Source organism: Gorilla gorilla, chromosome 11, assembly GCF_029281585.2.
Source record: "Gorilla gorilla gorilla isolate KB3781 chromosome 11, NHGRI_mGorGor1-v2.1_pri, whole genome shotgun sequence".
NCBI classification, from domain to species: Eukaryota; Metazoa; Chordata; class Mammalia; order Primates; family Hominidae; genus Gorilla; species Gorilla gorilla.
In genome coordinates this window covers 84,204,976-84,225,858 of record NC_073235.2, presented here as the reverse complement: position 1 = coordinate 84,225,858, position 20,883 = coordinate 84,204,976, and the positions used below count along the sequence as shown (strand labels likewise).

At 38.3% G+C, this 20,883-nt stretch overlaps 1 pseudogene; it reads right to left on the bottom strand.

Moving 5' to 3' along the window:
* Positions 1–16,615: 16,615 nt before the first annotated feature.
* LOC115933878 (uncharacterized) lies at positions 16,616–16,725 on the bottom strand (annotated as a pseudogene).
* Between the last annotated feature and the right edge of the window lie 4,158 nt (positions 16,726–20,883).

Genomic DNA, 20,883 nt, shown 5'->3' with positions numbered 1-20,883 from the left:
ACTACAAAATGACAGTGTACACCAAGGTAACAAACCCAAGGCATAACCTGTGGTCTGCCAGGGGTCATAAGTGACAGCAGTTTTTCATACTTGACATACCCACAGGCAACTATATCTTTACATGTGGTCTGTGATGATTTTTTTATTTTATATATGCATACATTCAAACACCCCAGGCCAGAGGAGGATCACACAGTGCCTTGCATTTTCAATCATAACTTTTAAAATCAGCACTTTATACAATATAGGCTTAAAGAAAAACATGTAGATCAGCATTTGGGAAGTTAGGTGAGGTCCTGATCTTTTGCGTCTATTTTCTTCCCCATACCCAGTTAAACCAGACAAATATATTCATGGATACACAGAAAGGCAGAATTAGGACCAGATTACTGAAATTGGTTGCTATTTTAAATGACATATATGTCTATGAGATTTGAGAAATTTCCATATATGAGTTGTAATTTCCCCCTTTGGAGATACTCAGTTTGACATGTATGTTTTCAGCTACAAATATCTTATTTGAGTTTCTGGCTTTTCCTCCTAGAATAAATTTACTATAGTTTTGGGGACTTGCAGGGGCAGGTATAAGAGAGTTGATTTGTAAGTGCAGAACAGACAGGAAGTCAGAAACACTGAAAGCTCTTTTATAAAGGATAAAATGGACATGATAAGGAAATTCAAACTTTATTGGATTTATTTAGTGGTTTTCCCCCAAAGAGCTAAGATAAAGTTGTGACTACGTTTATTTGAAAGAAACAAAATAATGAGTTAAATAGATCATCTTATCTTTTCAGAATCATAGAGTTAGATGTGCTGTCTTTCTCCTCATGTGTATTTAACTGAGATTACTCTAAAATTCCAATTTTCCAAGAAAATTGCAAAGTGGAACAGGAAAAAAACAAGATTTATGACTTGTGCCCAGGAAAAAGGACTGTCCCTCCCTTCTCAGGAAAAAGCAATCCTTTCAAATGAAACATGAGCTATGCCATGGTCAACAGATTAGGGCTATATCTAGCAAGATAATGGGCTCTGTATGGAAACACCCCATTTCTGCTTTCACACAGTTCCTTCCTTGGAAGCCTATACGACAGTGTGAATCGACGTTAACGCTTCAAAGAGTTCTAGCCAGCAACCAAGGTAACAGGTTTATAAAAGGAACTCAGCATTTGAATTCAGAGTCACTGTGTACAGCCCAGTTCTGTCTATGACTTGCAAATTTGATCGATGTTTTTGAGTAAAAGTAAAGAGAGATAGGAGAAAATAGTATAGTATAGTAATGATAGTTGTAATTTTGGTGGATGTTCCAAGAGCTTGATGAGAGCCTAAATTCTGAATTTAAACATTTATCTTCCAAATGCTTGGGGCAGTGGAACCAACAAAAGGCATTCTCAGAAAACATAATGAGGCTAATCTTCCTACAGTTACTCAACACCCAGCATTCCAAGGAGCTCATATGGCTTCCCCTTAAAACTTGTGGGACATGGATGCCATTTCAGCAGCAACACAAAGAAGCCAATGTTAGCAACTTGTCTGAGCCCCACAACCCGGTGTAGAGATTGTGCTGTCTCTCTTCTGATTCTTTCCCCCAAACTATTATCGGGTCGATTTCAATTGCCTTCAGTCACTTTCTAGGTTTCTTTCCCAGAAGCTGTGTTTTTACCTGCTTCCGGACCTGGGCACATCTGGGATTCTATTTGTGGGTGACACTTTTCCTTCTACTTCAAAATTGCATTTTTAGTGTTAGTGCTACCCTAAAAATAAGTGGAATAAGTTTCTTAGCACTGAAAAAAACAAATCTTACCTTATTTATTGCATGTACTCTCTCCTGATTTCCAAGATGACAACTAGTGGTTCCAATAAATTACACACAAAACTAAAACCAAGTCAAACCAAACAAAAATAAGAACAAAACCAATATATTGATACGTATTGATTATTAATAGGTTTAGTGGAACAGGGCTAGTCCCGATGGCTTTTCTTTTCTACTGACGTGGGAACCTGTTGTGGGAACATTTGGACACTACGTCTTAATCCATAGAAATATCTCAAAGGATGGAAATTGTAGGTCCTTGAAGGAGGCATTTTGGAACAGGTCGATCTTGTATGGGTCTCCATATATAAACATTTAGATAGCTCTGTATCCACCCACAATTAGAGCCAGTGTCTGATATTTTACAAAAGCAATATGAACCACAGGAAAAATTTCTGAACAAAGAATTGATAAAGGCACACTGTGACCGATTTTTCAAAAAGGTTGAGACTAAAAGGTACCTCTGATGTTTCATAGATTTTTCATTCCCTATTCAGTTTCTGAAGGTAGTCTTGTCTGCAAGTTTTATATCCATCTTACCCTTGCAGAGTTGCACAGGAAACAAATTCATTCCACTGCATCAAAAGCAGCTACCAATACTTTCAGGACTGCTTCACTCCTGTAATATCAATAGGTACATTTGAAACTTAGTGGCCTGCCAAGATTGAGAACAATTAGTTCTCAGATAATTTTATCTGTTACAACACATCATTAAATAGAAAGTATCAGTAATTTATCTTTGTTTTTGTATCAACTCGTTCTCAACCCCTATCCTCAGGGAGAAATAAAGTGCAGTGTATAATAGCCATGCTGAACTTAAGAACATAATATTTGAGATTCCCTTCACATCCTATGAAGCATGGGCTTTGAGAATTCTCAGCCCACATACTGTACAAATTCTCTAAACAAAATGGATCTTGACCCTGTACAGTTTCTTACAATGCTTCCATTGATAACCTAAGATGTCAACTACCAAAGCAAATGTGATGATGTCACTGCTGATAGTATTCCAGCAAATCACTTGCTTAATGAGACAAAAGAAATCTAAATTGCAACACTCTGGTCGAAGAGTACATTGCAGCAGTGATAAGATCAGAGAAAGTATTTAGATGCCAACCTCTAATCAGGAAGAGACAGAGAAAACTATGCAAACTACACAAGCAGCCTTCAAAGATAAAGAATATTGTGGCTGAATCTTTTGGGGAAGAGAGCGTTGCTCTTACATAAGGCAGAAATGCTGTGGAATGAAGCTTTAAGTTCTACCATGTGATTTAGCAGAAGAAAAAAAGCTATTATGTTCATTCTACAATGCCCACGACTTGAACTAGGGACATTCTCATCTTCATCATCAATAATATATATGTGCACATAGCCCATGAAAGTTTCCCTAATAAAAGAATGGGCCTTCCATTCTACATACCATGCCTAAAATAGGTGTCAGTAGCAGACGGGTAGGTAGATTTCCAGAAGCACAGTCATCTCTGAATACAAGAATTTCTTCCTATTTTAACCCTTAAATTCCTGAGCACAGTGTAGGGCAGTCTATGATCATTTGACCAGAAGTTGAAAGAAAACACCAAAAGTTATACAGAGTGACAATTTTCAGATGTTCCAGTGAGACCAGCACTGCAAGGGGACAACTCCCAAGAACACCAAGAACTCAGGGCCCCAGGCTCTAGGATCTTTTCCCTTCGCTTCCCCTTCCTTTCCCTTTCCTTTCCCCTTCCCTTCCCCTTCCCCTTTCCTTCCCATTCCCTTCCCCTTCTCTTCCCATTCCCTTCTTCTTCCCTTCCCTCCCTTCCTTTCTCTCTTTCTCTTTTTTTTTTTTTTTTTTGACAGAGTCTTGCTCTGTTGCCCAGGCTAGAGTACAGTGGCATGATAGCTCACTGCAACCTCTGCCTCCAGGGTTCAAGTGATTCTTCTGCCTCAGGCTCCCGAATAGCTGGGATTACAGGCACCCACCACCATGCCCAGCTAATTTTGTATTTTTAGTGGAGATGGAATTTCGCCATGCTGGCCAGGCTGGTTTCCAGTTCCTGACCTTAGGTGATCCAGCCGCCTCAGCCTGCTAAAGTGCTGGGATCACAGGCATGAGCCGCACCCGGCCCAGCCCTAGGATATTTCTTCTTAACTCTACTGATGGCAATCATTACAGTGATACCCAAGGTGTATAACAAATCCACAAATTTTACCATTGATCTAACAAATATTAGATGTGCATAGTACCATGATAAAGGATACAGTCTTTGCCCTGAAGGTGCTAATTTACAGCTGGGGAGACATACAAGTACACAGGCAGTTGCAGCATAGGTAAAGCAAGGACTAATAAAGGGGTCACAGAGCCATGGAGAATGGGCACCTCCTAGTAATGGCTTCCTGAAGGATACGAGGCTTAACCCAGTGCTGAACAATGAGTTCAAGTTAGCAGTGGGAAGGATGAAGAGGACAGAAAGGCATTCCAGGCAGAGGAGAAACAGTCTGTACAAAGGTACGAAAGCAATGAAACATGGCAGTTGGAAGAAATGAAAGCAATTCAGAGTAGTAGGCGTGTGGGAAGCTCCAGTGGAGTAGCAAGAGAAACAGGCTGGAAATGTAGGCAGGAGTCAATCTTCAAAGGCTTCTTTTCCCACTTTCTTTTGTTCCTATATAGACCTTGAAAGAACTGAATGTCTCAAAAATCAGGCTTTCTTTTGGTTTGCATGGTTTACTTCCTTTAGGGAAGCACAAGGGGCCAGGGAACTCCCTCCCCTAGCCAAGGGAAGCCCTGAGGGACTGTGCCATGAGGAATGGTGCATTCCAGCACAGATACTATGCTTTTCCCACGGTCTCCACAACCCATAGACCAGGTGATCCCCTCGGATGTCTACACCACCAGGGACCCGGGTTTCAAGCACAAAACTGGGCGGCTGTTTAGGCGGACACCAAGCTAGCTGCAGGAGTATTTTTCACACCCCAGTGGCGCCTGGAATGCCAGCGAGACAGAACCATTCACTTCCCTGGAAAGGGGGCTAACACCAGGGAGCCAAGTAGTCCAGCTCAGCGGATCCCACCCCCACAAAGCCCAGCAAGCTAAGATCCACTGGCTTGAAATTCTCGCTGCCAGCAAGGCAGTCTGAAGTTGACCTGGGACCCTGGAGCTTGGTGGGGGGAGGGGCATCTGGCATTACTGAGGCTGGAGTAGGCAGATTTCCCCTCACAATGTAAACAAAGCCACTGGGAAGTTCGAACTGGGAGGAGCCTACCACAGTGCCAAAAAGCTGCTGTAGCCAGACTACCTCTCTAGATTCCTCTTCTCTGCGCAGGGCATCTCTGAAAGAAAGGCAGCAGCCCCAGTCAGGGGCTTATAGATAAAACTCCCATCTCTCTGGGACAGAGCACCTGGGGGAAGGGGTGGCTGTGAGCACAGCTTCAACAGACTTAAACTTCCTGCCTGCTGGCTCTGAAGAGAGCATTGGATCTCCCAGCACAGAGCTCGAGCTCTGCTAAGGGACAAACTGTCTGCTCAAGTGGGTCCATAACCCCTGTGCCTCCCGACTGGGAGACACTTCCCAGCAGGGATTGACAGACACCTCATACAGAAGAGCTCCAGCTGGCATCTGGCAGGTGCACCTCTGGGACGAAGCTTTCAGAGGAAGGAACAGGCAGCAATCTTTGCTGTTCTGCAGCCTTTGCTGGTTGTACCCAGGCAAACAGGGTCAGGAGTGGACCTCCAGCAAACTCCAGCAGACCTGCAGCAAAGGGGCCTGACTGTTAGAAGGAAAACTAACAAACAGAAAGTAATATCATCAACATCAACCAAAAGGACATCCACACAAAAACCCCATCTGAAGGTCACCAACATCGAAGACCAGTGGTAGATAAATCCAGGAAGATGAAGAAAAACCAGTGCAAAAAGGCTGAAAATTCCGAAAACCAGAATGCCTCTTCTCCTCCAAAGGATCACAACTCCTTGCCAGCACGGGAACAAAACTGGAAGTAGAATGAGTTTGATGAATTGACAGAAGTAGGCTTCAGAAGGTGAATAATAAAAACCCCTCCGAGCTAAAGGAGCATGTTCTAACCCAATGCAAGGAAGCTAAGAACCTTAATAAAAGGTTAGAGGAATTTCTAACTAAAATAACCAGTTTAAAGAAGAACACAAATGACCCAATGGAGCTGAAAAACACAGCATGAGAACTTTGTGAAGCACATACAAGTATCAATAGTCGAATCAATCAAGCGGAAGAAAGGATATCAGAGATTGAAAATCAACGTAATGAAATAAAGCCTGCAGACAAGATTAGAGAAAAAAGAATGAACAAATCCTCCAAGAAATATGCAACTATGTGAAAATACCAAACCTACATTTGATTGGTGTACCTGAAAGTGATGGGGAGAATGGAACCAAGTTGGAAAACATTCTTCAGGATATTATCCAGGAGAACTTCCCCAACTAGCAAGACAGGACAACATTCAAATTCAGGAAATACAGAGAACACCACAAAGATACTCCTCGAGAAGAGCAACCCCAAGGCACGTAATTGACAGATTCACCAAGATTTAAATGAACGAAAAAATGTTAAGGGCAATCTGAAAGAAAGGTCGGGTTACCCACAAAGAGAAGCCCATCAGACTAACAGTGGATCTCTCTGCAAAAACCCTACAAGCCAGAAGAGACAGGGGGCCAATATTCAACATTATTAAAGAAAAGAATTTTCAACCCAGAATTTCATATCCAGCCAAACTAAGCTTCATAAGTGAAGTAGAAATAAAATCCTTTACAGACAAGCACATGCTGAGAGATTTTTGTCACCACCAGGACTGCCTTACAAGAGCTCCTGAAGGAAGCACTAAATATGGAAAGGAAAAAATAGTACCAGCCACTGCAAAAACATACCAAATTGTAAAGACCATAGATGCTATGAAGAAACTGCAACAACTAACGGGCAAAATAACCAGCTAGCATCATAATGACAGGATCAAATTCACACATAACAATATTAACCTTAAATGTAAATGGGCTAAATGCCCCAATTAAAAGACACAGACTGGCAAATTGGATAAAGAGTCAATACCGATCGGTGTGCTATATTCAGGAGACCCATCTCACGTGCAGACACATATAGGCTCAAAATAAAGGGGTGGAGGAAGATCTACCAAGCAAATGGAAAGCAAAAAAAGCAGGGGTTGCAATCCTAGTCTCTGATAAAACAGATGATCAAAAGAGACAAAGAAGGGCATTACATAATGGTAAATAGATCAATGCAACAAGAAGAACTAACTATCCTAAATATATATGCACCCAATACAGGAGCACCCAGGTTCATGAAGCAAATTCCTAGAGACTTACAAAGAAATTTAGACTCCCACACAATAATAGTGGGAGACTTTAATACCCAACTGTCAATATTAGATCAACGAGACAGAAAATTAACAAGGATATTCAGGACTTGAACTCAACTCTGGACCAAGAGGACCTAATAGACATCTACAGAACACTCCACCCAAAATCAACAGAATATAAATTCTTCTCAGCATCACATCATATTTATTCTAAAATATGATTCTCAGTGTTGGAGGTGTGGCCTGTTGGGAGGTAACAGGATCATGGGGGCGGATCATCCCTCATGAATAGTTTAGCACTATCTCATTGGTGGTGAGTTCTCACTCAGTTAGATCATGTGAGATCTGGTTCCTTAAAAGTCTAGGACCTCCCCTAACCTCACTCTCTTGCTCTGGCTCTCGCCATGTGACATGCTGCCTCCCCGTTTGCTTTCTGCCATGACTGTAAGTTTCCTGAGGCCTCACCAGAAGCAGATGTCAGCACCGTGCTTCCCATAAAGCCTGCAGAACTATGAGCCAATTAAATCTCTCTTCTTTATAAATTACGCAGTTTCAAGTATTCTTTATAGCAATGCAAGAATGGTCTAATACAGATAATTTTTACTACATTAAAATTAAGAGCATATATTTATTATGTGTACTATTTTTAAAAAAGTTAAAATACAAGTCACAAACTGGCAAAAGATATTTATAAGAGCATAACCAGTGGAGGATTAGAATCCAAAATATTTAAAGAAAACCTATAAGTTAATAGGAAAAGATGAATAATGTAGTAGGAAAGTGGGCAGAAAACATAAACATGTAAACTTGTTAGAAATCAAAGACATGCAAATTAGAACCACAGTGAAATACCAATTTTTTACTCTTCTGTTTGGCCACAATTTTTTAAAGTTGGAGAATTTCAAGTCTTGCCTGGGTTGGAGCAATAGAGGTCTTATCCATTGCTTGTGGGTGGGTAATTGGTACAACTACTTTGGAAAAAATACCCTCTGGCTCAGCAAATTTATTCTTAGGTATGCAGCTTAGAAAAACTGTTAGACATGTGCATCTGGAGTCAAGTCCAAGAATGTTAGAGAAGTTCTACTCACAGCAACAAAATGCTGGAAACAACTCAAATATACATTAACTACAGAATGGATGATTGAATGTTACTAGTCATACAATAGAAAACTACATAACAGTGCAAAAGGATGACTCATAGACAGCATTTGTCAACATGGAAGAACCTGGAAACATAATGCTGAGTGAAGGAAGCAAATCACAAAAGAGAACATATGAATCCATTTATATGAAGTTTGAATCTAGGCAAATTTAAAGTCATTTCTGTAGAGATTTAGTAAAGTGATCAAGAAAAGCAATGAATTGTTCAAAGAAAAACTGAATAAATGGACACAACAGTTGGTATAGCTGTTTCCCCTAACTGAGAAAAGTAGTATGGCCATCAAGATAAACTTTTATGTACATATTTTGCCAAAAGCAGACATTCTTGTCATTTGGGGATTTTTTAAAAAGAAAAGGAAAAATAAAAATCTTAAATCCTCTTTCCTTGGCAAAATTTTTTCATGCCAATCGAACAACAAAGGAAATAAAATATATGTGGTTTAATTTCTGAGTTTTTTGTGAGACATCTTTCACAATGTGGCATACACTACATTCTTCACAATGAAATTTTCCAAACAGGGTAGGAGTTACTGTTCCTTCCTGGTGGAGGGGCTCAATTAACTCCTGGTCCTGGTGTTCAGATTCTAAAATGACTTTGCTCCCCCTCAAAGTTATAACTGTGTAAGAATTGCTTATGAAGGAAATTGATGTGATCATGTCTGGCTAGCAGGAAATTCAGCAGATAAGTGGTCAGACCATTACCTGGCAGCCTTAATGGACCAGCAGCTCAGTCTGTCTCCGCCTGTCCTGAAACCCCATTTTGCTCTACAGAGTCTGGATTTTGTCATAGTATGATTTTAATATCATCATCATAGTTTAATTGTTCTTAAATATTAGAAATATTAAAATAATTATTAAAAACACCTTAATAAGGAAATGAAAAGTTTTATAGAACTTGACATGTGAATTTATAAACTTTTATTGGCTGAAAGGTACTAAATAACTAGAACAAAGAACTTTCAAACAACAGCAGCAACAACCAAAAGCACTTTTAAAAACTGTATTAGAAATAATAAATCTGTTACCACAAAACAGATTTATAGTCGCTATTTCCTGTAGAAGGATATGTTTTTCCCTCTTTATTTGAAAAGGGAAAATTTTCAGTCCACAAATGCATTAGAGTCATTATTAAAGCTTCATAAAACACAGGGAAAACAATTTTCATATCTTTAAGTCATATAAAATTTCATTGGGTAGTTCCTATTGAGATGCACATTCATACAAACATAAATCATTATTACATTCTACTGTATCATCCCACAGGTTAAAAAAATCTATCTCAGTATACACTTCTTATATATAGGTTTGGGGAATTAAGATTCTTATTTTGGATCGTCTTTGGAAAAGAGTATTTTACAATAGAGTGAACTCTTAAAAAGTGGAAATCAAGGCTGGGCAAAGGTGGCTCACGCCTGTAATCCCAGCACTTTGGAGGCCAAGGTGGGTGGATCACATGAGGCCAAGAGTTCGAGATCAGACTGGCCAACATGGTGAAACCCCGTTCATACTAAAACTACAAAAATTAGCTGGGTGTGGTGGTGCACATCTGTAATCCCAGCTACTCAGGAGGTTGAAGCACGAGAATCGCTTGAACCCAGGAGGTGGAAGTTGCAGTGAGCCGAGATTGCGACACTACACTCCAGCCTGGGTGACAGAGCAAGACCCTGTCTCAAAAATTAAAATAAAATAAAATAAAAATAAAATAAAATACTGGTAATCAACTTCTCTTTGCCACTGTCTAGCTATGAGATCTTGAATAAGTGGTGTTACTTTTCTGGAACTCAGTTTTCTAGTATAGATTTTCTCTTATGGTTGATTCTATTCTAATAAATTTTGCTAGATTCCATATTTTGACTTTACTGTTAACTAAAAGACATGCTATTTAACGATGTAACACAAGTATTTGGGGCAGGTTTGCAGTATTATGAATCATTAGAGGGGTCACCTTGGCTATACTAACTTCCCTAGTGTCCCTAATGCCCAACACGTTACATGGAGTAGGTGCTGCACACTATGTTTTTGAATAGTTAATGGATAGCTTTAGCTCAGGGAGTTACTAATGCTCGTAATTTGACTGAAAATCTGTGACTTTTACCTCATTAAAATATTATAGTAGGCCAGGCACAGTGGTTCACACCTGTAATCCCAGGCCTTTGGGAGGCTGAGTGGGGTGGATCACCTGAGGTCGAGAGTTCAAGACCAGCCTGGCCAACATGGAGAAAACCCCATCTTTACTAAAAATACAAAAAATTAGCCAGGCGTGGTGGCAGGCACCTGTAATTCCAGCTACTCAGGAGGCTGAGGCAGGAGAATCGCTTGAACTCTGGAGGTGGAGGTTGCAGTGAGCCAAGGTTGCACCATTGCACTCCAGCCTGGGCAACAAGAGTGAGACTCCATCTCAAAAAAAAAAAATTTAAAAAAACCCCACACACACACATACACACACAGATATATGTAATAGTAAATTCTGTACGTGACTTTTAAATTATACGATTTTCCTTCGGGGATTTTTATTCTTTTTACCTCTTACCTCTGCAATCCTCTGCCCTGCTCACAGACCAGCATTCTGAAGAGATTGAGTTTTGAAATAACTGAAAGAAATTGATTAGAGAGCAAGTGTGTAGTTTTTACATAGCATTCAATGGCCAATTAACATGCCTTGTACCCACTCACTAAACAATCTTGGGCATGTTAATTCTCCATCGTGGGTCTCTCTGGTTCTTTAAAAAATGAGAATAACAACATTGACTTGTTTTGAAGAGGAAACAGCTAACATAGCCATAAAGATTACAGTTCATCAGTGAGCCTGTGGAAGGCTAATCTCTAATATCAGTCAGTGTGCGATATTCACCTGGTTGTTTCGTTTGGGGAAAACTTCTGGAAACAAAGTAGTACCCATTAAGAAATACAGGTTTTTCCCTTCCACAGTTGCCAAAGTTTGTTTATTTTGGGGGTTGTTTGTTATACTTATTTTTTTTCCTTTTCTAATTGTTTAAGGTGTTTTGGAAATAAGATCATTATCCTCATGGGCATCTGCTGGGTAGAGTACCCTTGAAGGTCAAGATTTTTGCATGATTCATCAAAGGAAATAATGAGGCAGTAAGTAAATTTAAAGTCCAGACTCAGGTTCTTTGTGGGGGAAAAAAAAATGGCAACTACACACTTGCTCTCTAATCACTTTCCTTCGGTTGTTTCAAAACTCAGTCTCTCCAGAATGCTGGTCTGTGAGCAGGGCAGACGGTTGTAGAGAGAAGAGGTAGAAAGAAAAAGAAATCAGTTGAAAGATAATATTTTTGGAAAATTATTACTAACTTTAAGATTGGACACTTTTTAAAGGCATCGTTGCAAAGTTATACAAATATATCAAAAAATCTGATTATTATAAATATCATAACCAGTTTTGACAAAAATGAGTCATAAAATGAGAATGTTTCCCTTTCCCTACAGGTTTGACTGGCCGTGGTAATTAATTTTAACATCTGTTAAGGTCACTTGCTTTGTAAAATGACAAATTATCAAATAGCAGGGCCATAAAAGAAAAGTGACAATTGCATGTACATTGTGCACCATATGGCCCAGTTCAGTACCAATATAGAGAACACCACAGGCTTGGTAAACAATAGGGATAATATGGCCTGTGTTAAAAAGAGAAGATTTCTATCAAGTAGTGAAAGTACAAAGTCATGTGATAAATTTTGGCCTCACAAAGATGAGGCTAATATCATTAGCCATTTATTGCAAAGGAACAAAATTTTTTCAAATTAAACTCATGATGGATTTTAATCACTTGGCTAATGTTAGTAAATGATTATGCCTCAAGCCATTACGATAATGATCATTATTAGCAAGAGTCTGTTTTCACAATGTTTATAATGCTTAAAATTAATCCAGAAGTCAAGAGTCATTAAATCATTTCACCTGCAGCAGAATTTAAAAGTCGCACATATTTCACATAATTGCAATTTAAAAACGAAAGCTATGAAGGCAGTGGAAAAATACACAAGAAAATCAAGCTATTAACTACAGTGCCACCAAGCGACCAACCTCAAAATTCCACGTATAATCAAAAGGGCAAACATACGAAGGAAAATAATTACATGCAGAAAAGACACCACAGCAAGAACCTCAGATGGGTGCTGATTATGGACCTCAATGAATCTCAGAACTCTAAGAGGTCAACTTTTAACTATCTAGAATTAACCGTTTTCATCTAGGAAACTTCAGGGATCATCAGTGGATCACCAGAGAGCTTGCAAATTGCTGAGTTTGAAACACAGATGGAGATAAGTCCTTTAAAACAGAAGCTAGATTTTCAAATGTAAGAAAAAAATGTCTGTTTGAGTGGTATGAAAGAGTTGACCATTCCGGATGACATGGTATGGCCTTCAAATACAAAGAATAAAGTGTGAACAAAAGAGAAGATTATAATAGAAAACATTTAACTATATCCCCTAGAATCTTTCCTAGTTGTCAGGTTTAAAGTCTACAAAATGTTGGAATCAGACCAGATGATTTCTAAAGTCGCTTACCAGGCCAGAAATCCTATGGCAAAGATCATTGAAGTCATGTGGCTCCACAAATTTTATGCAAAACGTGGACATATGTGCTTGTACAGTATGAGATTGTACTCTAATAGTTGAACTGATAACACACATCAATTGAAGTAAAACACTAAAAGATGTTAAAGAAAAATAGAAAAAAAATTTAATCTTATAAATCCAGACAAAAAATAATTTGGAAATAACTCTTACCAGTAATGTTTGAATCATTTATTTATTCATTTATTCATCAAGTATATCTTGAGTTCTAACTATGTTGCAGGCATATGGGCTAAGTTCTAGGGATAACAACATACCATAGGAACTGTTTTCCAAGATGAGAAGATATCATTAATAAAAATAACTCAGAATTTATCATGTGAGGCTAAAAATATATGGGTTGAAAAGGGGTAAGAAGTTAGACTGGCTTCCAAGGTATATATAGATTCATTATAGTCTATAGACAAAAATATCTGACCCCACCCTTATGAGCTATCCCTGGAAATACTGTTTTCATTCTTAGGTCAAGCATCATGAAACTGACAACCAACCAGCCAATAAAAATGACTAAGGGAGTGACGAGTCTGAATTACTAACAGGAGAAACTTAGGAGCTAAATATAAACCATTTTACTGTATAGACTGACCAAACCAGGTCTAAAAATAGAAAACTAACATGGGGGTTGATATTGTTTTCCATTGCACAAGGAGATAATCATGGGAGTGGGCAGTAAGATAGAGTTTGGAAGAGGAAACTTCAGATAATTTCAGAAAAAATACATCCTGTCAGAGAAAATTATCCCATTAATACAATCACTAGGGAACAATGTTAGAAATTCCATTTGTTGATGGGTTGGGAACCCACTAACTGAAGCTCTAGGGCATGTGTTTTTATTATCCCAGGAGTAGAATGGGCTGCTGGTGCCTCTCAGTCTCTGATTTACACTCTGCAAATGCTCAGGGCAGGAGTGGAAAATCATCCAGGAAAATCAAGTGCGTTCTCTGTGGAATACGGAAATGGATTATGGCATGTTTCAAAGTTACAAACTATTCAATTAAGTCATTTCCCCCTTCACTTGTTGCTTTTCTCCTATTGGTTCCAATGAAGGAGCCAAACAGGCCCAACACTCTACTTTCCTGAGGAGAGAACTGGAGTCCAGTCCTAATGCCAACTAAAAGTAATAAAGAGAAATTTTTTTTTCTAAAGATTGTCCACATTTGCCATGCAAAACAGCTCAAATTTCTGGTTCTCTTTCTCCTGTCCTGAAATAAACAAACATGCAAAAATGTCACCTGGGCAAGGTGAGTTAGTCCAAGAGTGTTCAGTGTATCTGACTGCTGCTGACTTGTCTACACCCTCACAGTCCCTTACAATGACCTCTAGGAAATAAGAACATGTCCTGATTTTGTTGGACAGGTGCAACACTCAATCAGCTCATACTTGACTCTAGACTGACCATGCCAGAGAGGGCCAGCCATTGTCTTCTGTTGTATTTTTAAAGCACAGAAAACAAAAACAACTACCTTTTGGGTTCTGTGACTAGGCACCTCTGCTCAGCTTCTATCCCCAGTTTGGAGGTTGGAGCTCAGTGGTGTTCTTCTCATAACTTCTGCCTGGTGGTTTGGACCTTGGCTCTTTGAGTTAACTATATGACTTCTGATTTTAACCATCTGCCATATTTCTAGACTGACAACTGGCTGCACTTATTGTTTCCTGATATATTTTTTCCCCTCTCTTAGACCTAAGCTATGAACCCAATGTTGATCCATAAAACTTTGCAGTAATCTTCGCTTTGATCTATGAGGAAATTTTAAAAAATTGATTAAATGTTTCAGGATTCATCTTCTCAGCTTTGCTGGTACAGAAACTTTTTCATTTTTCAGAACTGTGCATGTTTGTCATCTAAAAAAACATTTTTTGGGTCATTCCAAGTATAAATGAACAATTATAATAGTGATATCTCTGCTAAAGCAATAGATTAAGTTGTCATTTAAGCTATAAGTTATTAGTTATTAGTAGTCATTTTTATAGGTAGTTTCTTTTCTTTTCTTTTTTTTTTTTTTACGACTTGTGCCTTTCTTTGTATATGTAAAGAATCCAGGTAGTGGGAATTCGTTGTATTTTAATATGAGTGGTTAGAAATATAGGTTCTAGAATAATGATATAACTGATATATCCAATTAGTTTACCAAAGCATTATCCATCGTAGCTTAGTGTATGCACTCTGTAATTTTCTTGCATAAGTAAATTATTATTATTTCTTTTAAGTACAGCTGGCATTCACATTTTTCCTCAATCTATAATTTAGAAATTTTGATAACAGACAGGTAAATAGATGGTCTTTCTTGATGAGTTATAATTAAAGTGTCAAACACTTACTTAATGTTAGAAAATAGATTGCCTTAAAATACACTTATGCAAATACCTCAAATGGACCTAAATGACTTCAGTAGCTGAAAGTAATTATAATAGAAATTTTCAATTCTAGCCCATGGGACAGTACAAATACTAAAGCTCCAACACTTGTAAGAAATATGCCAGAATTTGCAAAAAAAAAATTTAATTACAGAAATGTCCATTTATTCTCACACTTTTTTTCAGCTGCTTCGAGAGAACAAATTGACATGGACAGCATCAGTTAACATTATTGCCTGAATTCTCCTTGGTAATTGGCTTTAATTGTCAGAGCATAAGGCTGGGGAATGGAAGATATACTATATGACTTCTCTGTTCACATATCTCCCTTCTTTCCATCCTCCCCCACCTTTAGTTTGTGAGATGTACTTCCCAGTCATGTGGGTTTTGGAATTCTGTCTAATCAAGGAGTTTACACCCAAGGCATAGACCACAGATCAGAGGTAATCCTAATCATTTGAAATGGCATGGAACCAAAAAGAAGAATTCTAACTTCTACATTATCATCCTATTTTTTTGCTATAAAACAATAAATAATTCTTAGAAATCAAAAGAATTCTTAGAAATTGTTATGATTTGATGTTTATCAAATCATAAACATTAGATCCTAAATCTGATTCTTAGAATCTTAGGCATTTTAGGAATTGGGATAGAATTATACATACCTTTGTTAATAACAGGTTAGATCACATGAAATTACCATTTTTTAATTGACAAATAATTGTGTATATTTATGTAGTGTAATGTGATGGTTTGATATATGTATACACAGCATAGAAAGATTCAGTCAAGCTAATTAACATAGCCATCATCTGACATCATTTTTTTGTGGTGAGAACATTAAAAATCTATCATTCTAGCGATTTTGAAATATACATTGTTATTAACTGTGTTAGTCCATCCTTGTTTTACTATCAACAAATACCTGAGACTGGGTAATTTATAAATAAAAGAGGATTAATAATTGGCTTATGGTTCTGCAGGCTGTACAGGAAGAATGGCAGCATCTGCTTCTGGTGAGGCCTCAGGGATCTTTCAATCATGGCAGAAGGCAGAGGAGGAGTGAGACATCACACAAGGCTAGAGCAGGAGGAAGAGAGAGAGGGAAGAGGTGCTACACACTTTTAAACAACCAGATCTCATGATAACTCACTATCACAAGAACATCACCAAGGAGTGCTAATCTACTCATGAGAACTCCACCCCTTTGATCCAATCACCTCCTTCCAGGCCCCACCTCCAACACTGGTGATTACAGTTGAACATGAGATTGCGTGGGGACACAGATCCAAACCATATCATTAACCATGTTCAAAACGCAGTGCAATAGATCACTAAAGCTTATTCCTGTGATCTAACTGGAACTTTGTAAAAATGATGGTTAGATTCCACAAGGTGGCAATGCCTGAACTGTATGTATGCTATTAGGCCCAAAGGCCGGATAGGGGAGTGTTAACCTGTTCTCCTTTCATGAAACATTGAAATTACAATTTTTGTAGGTTAAAAAGATCAAATGTTGGCAGCTTCATAAGGTTTAACTGCATAAAATCAGAGTATAATAGGAAATTTTATTAAACAGAGCTATGTGCTAGGCATTCTATTAGTTACATGTTTTTTATATTAAACTTTAACAAAACGTTGCAGGGTTGATATTATTATTATTCCCATTTATAGAGGAGAAAATGATGTAGTCTGACAAAGTTGGCATGGCTATTAGCTTCTGGTTTAAACCTATGACTCTTTTTTTTTTTTTTTAAGATGTTCTATAACTCTGCCCACCATTGGGTATTGCATTTACCAGCTGCTTTAGCCACAGCTGGCTTTTATCCGTGAGCATCTCCTACTGGCCTAAAACCTGAACTGCTCAAACCAATGAATAAAATACTGGGGAAAAATAAATTAAAAGGACACCACTGGAGAATGAGATAAGCATCATGAGACCTCTGCCATCCCAACCCCACAGTATACAGTAAACCTGCTTACACATTCAGCACATCGTTAATACAACAAGCATCTGAGAAAGACTTCCTATAACCAAGGAAATCATACAGAGCCTTCACCACTGAAAGCACTCAGAGCCAAATAAGGTTACAATAAACTATAACCTTTGAAGTCACATCCTTGAGGGGGAAAAAAAGAAAAGAAAAACACAGAATTTACTCTTCTTCTATATGTGAGTTATAGAACAATACTGCATACCTATCTGGAAACATCCAACACTGCTTCACTCTTCTCATCCTGTTTTCTATCTGTCTTTTTTTTTATATACATATATACTTTAAGTTCTAGGGTACATGTGCACAACGTGCGGGTTTGTTACATATGTATACATGTGCCATGTTGGTTTGCTGCACCCATTAACTCGTCATTTACATTGGGTATTTTTCCTAATGCTATCCCTCCCCCCTCCCCCCACCCCACAACAGGCCCTGGGGTGTGTTGTTCCCCACCTTGTGTCAAAGTGTTCTCATTGTTCAATTCCCACCTATGAGTGAGAACATGTGGTGTTTGGTTTTCTGTCCTTGTGATAGTTTGCTCAAAATGATGATTTCCAGCGGCATCCATGTCCCTGCAAAGGACATGAACTCATCCTTTTTTATGGCTGCATAGTATTCCATGGTGTATATGTGCCACATTTTCTTTATCCAGTCTATCATTGATGAACATTTGGGTTGGTTCCAAGTCTTTGCTATTCTGTATAGTGCCACAATAAACATACATGTGCATGTGTCTTTATAGTAGAATGATTTATAATCCTTTGGATATATACCCAGTAATGGGATCACTGGGTCAAATGGTATTTCTAGTTTGATCCTTGAGGAATCGCCACACTGTCTTCCTCAATGGCTGAAATAGTTTACAGTCCCACCAACAGCGTAACAACATTCCTATTTCTCCAAATCCTCTCCAGCATCTGTTGTTTCCTGACTTTTTAATGATCGCCGTTCTAACTGGTGTGAGATGGTATCTCATTGTGGTGTTGATTTGCATTTCTCTGATGATCAGTGATGATGAGCATTTTTTCATGTGTCTGTTGGCTGCATAAATGTCGTCTTTTAAGAAGTGTCTGTTCATATCCTTTACCCACTTTTTGATGGGGTTGTTTGTTTTTTTCTTGTAAATTTGTTTAAGTTCTTTGTAGATTCTGGATTTTAACCCTTTGTCAGAAGGATAGATTGCAAAAAATTTCTCACATTCTGTAGGTTACCTGTTCACTCTGATGGTAGTTTTTTTTTTGCTGTGCAGAAGTTCTTTAGTTTAATTACATCCTATTTGTCAATTTTGGATTTTGTTGCCATTGCTTTTGGTGTTTTAGTCATGAAGTCTGCCCATGCCTATGTCCTGAATGGTATTGCCTAGGTTTTCTTCTAGGGTTTTTATGGTTTTAGGTCTAACATTTAAGTCTTTAAACCATCTTGAATTAATTTTTGTGTAAGGTGTAAGGAAGGGATCCAGTTTCAGCTTTCTGCATATGACTAGCCAGTTTTCCCAGCACCATTTATTAAATAGGTAATCCTTTCCCCATTTCTTGTTTTTGTCAGATTTGTCAAATATCAAATGGTTGTAGATGTGTGGTATTATTTCTGAGGGCTCTGTTCTGTTCCATTGGTCTATATCTCTGTTTTGGTACGAGTACCGTGCTGTTTTGGTTACTGGAGTCTTGTAGTATAGTTTGAAATCAGGTAGCATGCCTCCAGTTTTGTTCTTTTTGCTTAGGATTGTCTTGATGTGGGCTCTTTTTTGGTTCCATATGAACTTCAAAGTCGTTTTTCCCAATTCCATGAAGAAAGCCATTGGTAGCTTGATGGGGATGGCATTGAATCTACAAATTACCTTGGGCAGTATGGCCATTTTCACGAGATTGATTCTTCCTACCCATAACCATGGAATGTTCTTCCATTTGTTTGTGTCCTCTTTTATTTTGTTGAGCAGTGGTTTGTAGTTTTCCTTGAAGAGGTCCCTCACATCCCTTGTAAGTTGGATTCCTAGGTATTTTATTCTCTTTGAAGCAATTGTGAATGGGAGTTCACTCATGATTTGGCTCTCTGTTTGTCTGTTATTGGCGTATAGGCATGCTTATGATTTTTGCGCATTGATTTTGTATGCTGAGACTTTGCTGAAGTTGCTTATCAGCTTAAGGAGGTTTTGGGCTGAGATGATGGAGTTTTCTAGATATACAATCATGTCATCTGCAAACAGGGACAATTTGGCTTCCTCTTTTCCTAATCGAATACCCTTTATTTCTTTCTCTTGCCTGATTGCCCTGGCCAGAACTTCCAACACTATGTTGAATAGGAGTGGTGAGAGAAGGCATCCTTGTCTTCTCCCAGTTTTCAAAGGGAATGCTTCCAGCTTTTGCCCATTCAGTATGATATTGGCTGTGGGTTTGTCATAAATAGCTCTTATCATTTTGAGATATGTTCCATCAGTACCTAGTTTATTGAGAGTTCTTAGCATGAAGGGCTGTTGAATTTGGTCAAAGGCCTTTTCTGCATCTATTGAGATAATCACGTGGTTTTTGTTGGTTCTGTTTATATGATGGATTATGTTTATTGATTTGTGTATGTTGAACCAGCCTTGCATCCCAGGGATGAAGCTGACTTGATCATGGTGGATAAGCTTTTTGATGTGCTGCTGGATTTGGTTTGCCAGCATTTTATTGAGGATTTTCACATAAATGTTCATCAGGGATATTGGTCTAAAATTCTCTTTTTTTGCTGTGTCTCTGCCAGGCTTTGGTATCAGGATGATGCTGGCCTCATAAAATGAGTTAGGGAGGATTCCCTCTTTTTCTATTGATTGGAATAGTTTCAGAAGGGATGGTACCAACTCATCTTTGTACCTCTGGTAGAATTCGGCTGTGAATCCAACTGATCCTGGACTTTTTTGGTTGGTAGGCTATTAATTATTGCCTCAATTTCAGAGCCTGTTATTGGTCTATTCAGAAACTCAACTTCTTCCTGGTTTAGTCTTGGCAGGGTGTATGTGTCCAGGAATTTATCCATTTCTTCTAGATTTTCTAGTTTATTTGCATAGAGGTGTTTATAGTATTCTCTGATGGTAGTTTGTATTTCTGTGGGATCAGTGGTGATATCCCCTTTATCATTTTTTATTGCATCTATTTGATTCTTCTCTCTTTTCTTCTTTATTAATCTAGTTAGCAGTCTATCAGTTTTGTTGATCTTTTCAAAAAATCAGCTCCTGGGTTCATTGATGTTTTGAAGGATTTTTTTGGGTCTTTGTCTCCTTCTGTTCTGCTCTGATCTTAGTTATTTCTTGCCTTCTCCTAGCTTTTGAATTTGTTTGCCCTTGTTTCTCTAGTTCTTTTAATTGTGATGTTAGAGTGTCGATTTTAGATCTTTCCTGCTTTCTCTTGTGGGCATTTAGTGCTATAGATTTCCCTCTATGCACTGCTTTAAATGTGTCCCAGAGATTCTGGTACGGTGTAGTTTTGTTCTTTTTGGTTTAAAAGAACATCTTTATTTCTGCCTTCATTTCGTTATTTACCCTATAGTCATTTAGGAGCAGGTTGTTCTGTTTCCATGTAGTTGTGTGGTTTTTAGTGAGTTTCTTATATCCCGAGTTCTAATTTGATTGCACTGTGGTCTGAGAGACAGTTTGTTGTGATTTCTGTTT